Source organism: Choristoneura fumiferana, chromosome 3 (assembly GCF_025370935.1).
Source record: "Choristoneura fumiferana chromosome 3, NRCan_CFum_1, whole genome shotgun sequence".
NCBI classification, from domain to species: Eukaryota; Metazoa; Arthropoda; class Insecta; order Lepidoptera; family Tortricidae; genus Choristoneura; species Choristoneura fumiferana.
In genome coordinates, this window is record NC_133474.1 from 10,175,362 (window position 1) to 10,182,535 (window position 7,174).

Sequence of the window (7,174 nt, forward strand, 5' to 3'; positions counted from 1 at the left end):
TTTAAATAGAGAACACCGCCTTACACACTACTTTTATTTGGAAGTATATAGAGCTGTTACTGTATCTACTTCTCTTGGGTATATCAAATGATTTTTTTGGTCTGCTCTCGTTTATTTATTTTAATGTACTTTTCGAAATCCCCGTTGCTTCAATGACTCGGTCTTGAACCTTATTAAAATATTTACGATCAACGTTTTTCTTAAAACTTTCAGCTTCTTTACAAAATATTTATAATACATTATATACAATTTCCCGTGATTGGCTATTTACAGAAATACCCTGTTTAAGTTGACTCGCCATGGAAATCAATTTCCGAATAATAACAAACTAAATAAATATGTAAGTGGTGGTTTTTAACTGCTCTATATAAATCAATGAAAACACAACGAGTGCACTCTTCGCGTGATGGATTGCTACTAAGTCAAAGACAATTGTCATTTTCTACAACACGAATCCTTCCGATTCCCACCGAAACCCGAAGGAAGCTCACGGATTGTACTTAAATCGATTCGATTGGCTCTATCTAACGTCTTCAACATACAAAATACTAAAATATAACTTGCCAGAATATCGAATGCCTCGTCTTACGCTCTACGTCCCAAAAAATTGCTAAATTGAACAACTGTTTCTAATTTACTGTTGACGCCACAACAAAATAAATATTGCAATGAGTCGAAATAACTACGAAAAAGTTTATCTGTGTGGCATTAGGAGACAGGGAATTACTGAACGTAACCGTCCTGAAAAACATCAAAAGCTTACAAAGTCAAATAACAATACAATTTTACGGTTATTAAAAACATCATAAGCACTTTAAACAAAAGTACTTAACTGTAACACTCACTTAGATCTAATGTGGTGCATTGTCTTCTAGCCAAAAACAATAGACAGCAGTCTGTGTTGCTCAACGCGTCGCGGGCAAACCGCACCAAGGGACTCGGTACCTAACACTACCAGGATCTGGGGCCCTTTAACACCTAAATACGTTTGAATTGTTTGTGGTTTACAATGGAGTTACCTCATTAACATTAAGATATTAAGTGTCCGAACGAAAGGTTAGGTTAGACTTTCCCTAGCATTATGCATTTGATTTTACTGGAAAGTTAAGCGTCATATTTAAAAATTTAAGAACAACTTAACGGATTTGGGGTGCGGTTGCATTGACGAAAAGCAGAACAGCTCTCAGCTGTAATGTTTTTGGCGATTCTGCACAGATCACTAATTTCATTGATAGAGTTCAGGACGTCTCCTTTAGCCGTAATAGAAGCGCAACTTAATTAACTCAATGAGGGTTATCGTTTTTTGTCTTTCTAGATGGTGTCACTGTTGCGTGAGGTTTTAAAGGGTGGCTTTCAAAGTCTGTTATAATGGGCGTGAAAACAAAGTTTGGATTAAAATCATATTTAATACAACTTAAAACCGGACCATAAAAATATCGAGCAACCACAGTGTTGCGTAGCCCCGTTTAGTTCGGAAAAAGGGAGGGCAAAAGTTTCCGAAAGACAAAACTGTCTCAAAACACAGACATTCATTGCCCCGTAACGCATAATTGCCATAATTAATTTCAGGTAATGCAAAATATTCACAAAATTATTCTAATTATAAATAAACCCGCGTAGCTCACCCAAAAACTATGAGATTTGACATTTCGGAGACCTCACGGTACACTAGCGCCTCTAGCGGCGAATTCATACGCGATAGCCCTCATTGATACTGGAACCTGACATCAGTTAACACTGTCAAAGGGAAAAAAACAGAGGATGCTTAAAAACTGCATTGTCAACGTTCTCAAGATATTCCAGTACGCAATCGTAATTGACCGAACGAGCGCGAGCGTCTCCGTTTTACATTGGGCAACAATGTTTTTGTATCGTCTGGCGGATGTCCGGGCTGCTGTCCTCTACAGGTCGCATTCTTGTGAAATTTTTTAAGCAGGGTCGATATTATAATAATATTTTTTGTTAATTCGCTTGTGGTTTTGAAAATTTCAAAATATATTTTTCAGTCATTTGCGATGTCTAGAGCTCATAGAGCTGCTAGTAATTAATTTGGTAAAATAACAGTGTAATAGCGATTGTTAAGCAACACGTTGCTAGCGTGTAGAGTTCCGGCGGACGCCGCCGGACGTCCTGGCTCGGATAATGGGAAACAATCATATCCGGAATAATCGGGTCAACCGATTTATTTCTGCCATAATACATAAGTAATAAATCAATACATAAATCTAATTTTATTTTTTTCTGTAGAAAAAAATGGAACGGATGAAATGACATAAGTATTGCCACAGATCTCATCTCGACTAAGGACACAAGGAGTGCAATTTCAATGGTGAGATTAGTCTAAAAGTAAGATGAAGTGGCATTAAATATGTATAAAAAATTTAACAGTGCTTCTGTGGCAAATAATAATTTAATTTGCACAAATTGGCCGACTGATTTGTTTCAAAGCAAATATAATCCTTCATTTGCCAATAATACCTTAATTACGTAATTATTACACAGTGGTACGTTTCTAATTATAATTATAGCAATTCTGTATTTGCGTGACATACCGAAATACATTACGTGTTGATTCGTGTCTCGAAACTCGAAGTTCGTGTCGTGCGGTCCCTCTGACAATTATACTGTTTAATACGAGAGCAAGAGGGACGGCACGACACGAACTTCGAGTTTCGAGTTTCGGAGTAGGCCTTCTGATGCTGATGTTTACTTACATGATAGTAGAAGTAGGGTGGGGCGTTGTCGATACGCGCCAGTTCGGCAGCGAAGCATCGATAAGGTATCTCGTGTAGCGCCGCCGGCATTGTTGTGGAGCTTAAAACGGGAGAAATGGCGATCCGTGACTTAGCGTGACTTTTGTAGTTTCCTTAATAAAAGTGTTTTTCTAAATTCACCAGATTATTCCGAAACTAGCGATGCTTATCCAGGTTCTGAACATTACAAGAAAGTTTCGTTTTAATGCAAAATAGGCTTGTCACGCCTGATAATAAACAAAGATGTAGTCTAGGATGGAGTGCGTATATGCTTGTAAATGCCCATTCGCGCTAAATTTGAAGACACTCAGATTGTAACGTTTTGCAAACACAGATGCAGACAGGAAAAAATCAAAATTAGTGTAAATAAAGGTATTATTGACGATAGAAAATTATATTGCTAGGTGGGCCAATCAACTTTTTTACCGACACTAATCTGTCCGCGACATTTTTCAAACAATTGCAGATTTTTGTAAGTACCTAAACATGTTTTTTCTGTAATTTAATAGATGGTGTACATGAATACATGCCATCCTACGTAAGTTCAACCTATTAAACCGTGAAATATCTTGTTGGAAGTACGATTTTTTGGTAACGCCAGGGACAATTTTTTTTATAACGCAGGAGATGCCCCAAAGTGTCGGTAAAATAGTTGATTGGCCCAGGTACTTTGTATTTTCTTAATCTTCAATGTCTATAACCTCGATAAAAGGCCACAGTAGCCTAGTAATTTCGAGTTTTTCAGAATTTAAGCGCTAACTTACACTTAAAACTTTACATTGAAACATGTACACGCATGTAAAGTAATTGAATGATATGTGTGAAGTTCCCAATCAGCATTGGGCCCGTGTGGGAACTATAGTCTTAGCCCTTTCATTCTGGGAGGAGACCTGGGCCAAGCATTGCAAGCCAAGGAGTGTGAAATATCTTCATTTAGTAACAAAAAGACAACAAAGAAAAATCTCGCTTCTATTTTGCGGCCTTTTCAGTATGTGTGTAACGTATCAGCAAAAGTACCATTATCCGTAGGCAGGGCAAACTGCGAATTTGTACCCGTGCAATTATGAACGAGGTCGAATTTCATAGCGGCCGGTCCCGGTCGGATGCCGGGCGCGTGCGTGTCGCGCATTTAGCTGCTCATCGGGTGTCCGCGCGGCGGCGCATCATTTGCCCAGCGCCGACTTCATTTCCCGGTAATGAGTTAGACTACCGCTTGCCAACGCCGCTCAATCGCATCCCGAATATTTTAATAAAACCCCAAACGCTAAACGAGCCTCTACCATCAGTTGTTCTCGCACTACGTTTAGCAGTTTTAGCGGCATGCTCGAAATCAGACGTGTCTACAATCCTTTGTTTATGTTACAAAGCCAAATTAATTTTGGAATATTTTTTATTTGCGACAGTGGTTTTACCGCATATTTTCAGTACTTGTGTAAGCACAAAAACATTCTACCTCATTACTGAGGTAAAATGTTTTACAATAAAATTCTTAGGAGCATGTAATTTATGTAAATGTCTCAATTCTGTCACAGTCATTTAGTTTTGTTTTTGTTCCCAAGAAGTTAAAACAATCTCAAATTTTCTAAATAATAAAAAAACTTGAGTTTAAAGTTGGATAATCTTAGTTACCAATTTGAAATTAGGCGTTTCATAAATAATGATTATTAATTAATTTTTTGTCTCCTTTTCTGCTTAAATATCAAACCGAAGACTGCGATTTTATAAATCCAATCGCCTAATCTGTGCTCAGTGTAGTTACATCCGCAGTGGATGCGCACTCACTGCACAAAGCTTTAGTAGTGGCCATGTTCTAAATCGACACACAACCAATTCCGAAATCGTGTTCCATTCTAAGTAATTTAGTGTTTAGTTAGCAGTGTTGACTGCGCTGTTTGAAAATTGGTTTAGGTTGGTTTGTGTAAATAGGTACATACAGCTTTTCTTTTATACGAATAGTTTTCTTCATTCATGTTTGTTCATCAAAATAATTCGACGTATTTTCAGCACTTTTTGCCGATACTTGAGACGAACTACCTACCAGCCGTACTAGTCTGTGAAATCGGTGGCTTAAATTACGTGTACAAGAACAATACTAATTCTAAAAAGTTATAAATTTTTTTAGCCTCTCAGTCTAAGATTGTATGTTTCCGTTATTGCGTATCCGCTCAATATACACAAAAAGGACTTGTCATTTTTTGAACCTTTCTACTGATGAACTCCATTTTTTGCTTTGGACCACTGAGGTCTTTATTATAGAAATAATATATTATGACATCGCTAAGTGTATACAACAGATAGTGATGTGGTGTAAATTAATATTATATTGTTCGCTCGGTAGTAAATGCTGAAGAGCTGAAGAGGTTACATATCTATGTATATTTGAGCATTTCGGATTGTGAGCAAAAAGTCAATCGCTTCAGCCCATCTCATCCCTGAGTACCTATCATGCTTACGCGTTCTTATACAAAGAGTATTTGAATGAAGTAATTTTCTCTTTCTCGTTTCCATCGTCGTGGATGGCAACAAATGGGATGATTTATTGATTTCGTGTTGTGCCTGTTCCGTTCGTCACGTTATTTCATTGCCGCAAGGAAGTCGTTGGCCCTATTTTTATATTGCCTTCCTATCGATACGTCTTAGGGGAGGAATTTATGAAATTACTTAATCGCTGTCATGAGTTTTTCTTTTTATTTGACTTTTTTCGGTTCGTGTTGAAACGTTTGCATAAGTTAGGAAATAGCCTGACGATTTCTCTTCTTTCGTATGGAACAGGTAATAACTTATATCTCTACTTGTATAACTCATCCATCATTAACTACCATTAAAAACTTTCTATACAGCCACGTTTTTTTTTTAATTTTCAAACCATTGCCTTTTTGAATGATGATATCTTAAAGTTTACATACTTTACATACGTATGGTATGGTATATTCATTCATAAAATTTAGGTAATTAAATGTCGAGTGTTTTACACCAGTCCAAAACGTTAAAATTTAATATGATAATCTGAATAGTAATTTGACAGATATTTATTTTTTCGTTAAATTTAATTCGGTTTTAATGTTTCGCTTTTATTTGAATTTTTAATGTAGTAGAGTTTATTTTATTTTAAATGTAACACAACCGTACACTATGCTACCAGATGTTAGACAACACCCTGTGAAAAGATATTGACCCGGATAACTCACGTCATAAATCGAGTTTAGTTCGGGCTAATCCGTAGCCTTTCTTCTTAGGACCAACGCGACACGCGCACAAAGAAAAAGAGTCTGACATCTGAAAGCATGGTGTACGGTTGTGTTGCTCTGACCATTAGCTCTGGTTGAGTTCGAAACGCGTCAGTGTGGTGGGGTGGTAGTGATATATGGGTTTGTGTGTGTTCTTACAGTGTAGAGGTGTAGGAACTGCATTAACTCACATATCTTGCATAAACGTAGCTATCATAAGGTCGCGGGTGAGCAATAGAAGATTGATAACCAAGAGTGGAAAGTGACCAATTTCACCCGAGATATTTTTGGCGCTCGAATGAAGTGAGAGCGCCAATAGTTCGAGGGGAATGGGTAATTTCAACCGAGTTAGACACTCTACTTTTCATTTCGACTGCGAGGAAAGTAAAATACTACAAAAAATTAGATTTTAAATTGAAATTCCTTATATCCAACCTCCAATGGTACCTTTTCGACTGGCCACTTGCCACGGCCGACTATAAAAAAAAATAGAGTTGGTCACGACCGAGGAGCTTATATACAAAACTGGAGGTTGAACGCCGAACGAAGAAGTTTGATTTATTACTTATTCCATCTCTTTCTTTCACATTTCACGAACTTTCTTATTTATTATTTTATACACTTTCTTATTTTATACACGAATTTTCTTAACCTAACTAAAGAAAGAAATGGAATATGTTCGTGATGTAATAAAGATCAAATTTCTTGTTTCAAACGGATGTTCGGCGTTCAACCTCCAGTGTTGTAGGAGTAAGCTCCTTGGACAGCGACGTGCATCTAGATGGCCATGCCGAAACGTGAAAAAAAAGTGTCATTGACGTAACTCAATTATCTTCGACTCAGTGGCTAAACGAAAAATAAAAAAAAATACTTTCCACCCTAGAGATGAAAACGCAATTTTCCACCCGGCTTTCTACCCTTGAAAATTAACAGGACAGATGAAAATTAATTGTTTTAGTTCATAATTTAACATTATTGTCTGAAAATAAATATTTTGTATTTTAATTATGGTATTAGTGGATTATCCATCAAATAAATACAATATTGTGGCTTATCAATCATACACGGCATGCGAATGCATGGATTCAGCTGGGCTGGGCAGCATTCGGAAAATTACGTCAAGTTTTCTCGTCATCCATACCGCAATGTCTGAAAACAAAACTGGACTGCTATAGGCTGATGATGATGATGATG

At 37.1% G+C, this 7,174-nt stretch overlaps 1 pseudogene; it reads left to right on the forward strand.

Moving 5' to 3' along the window:
- The window catches only part of LOC141445691 (uncharacterized), a 2,529-nt pseudogene extending 1,580 nt beyond the window's left edge, over positions 1-949 (forward strand).
- Positions 950-7,174: the final 6,225 nt, after the last annotated feature.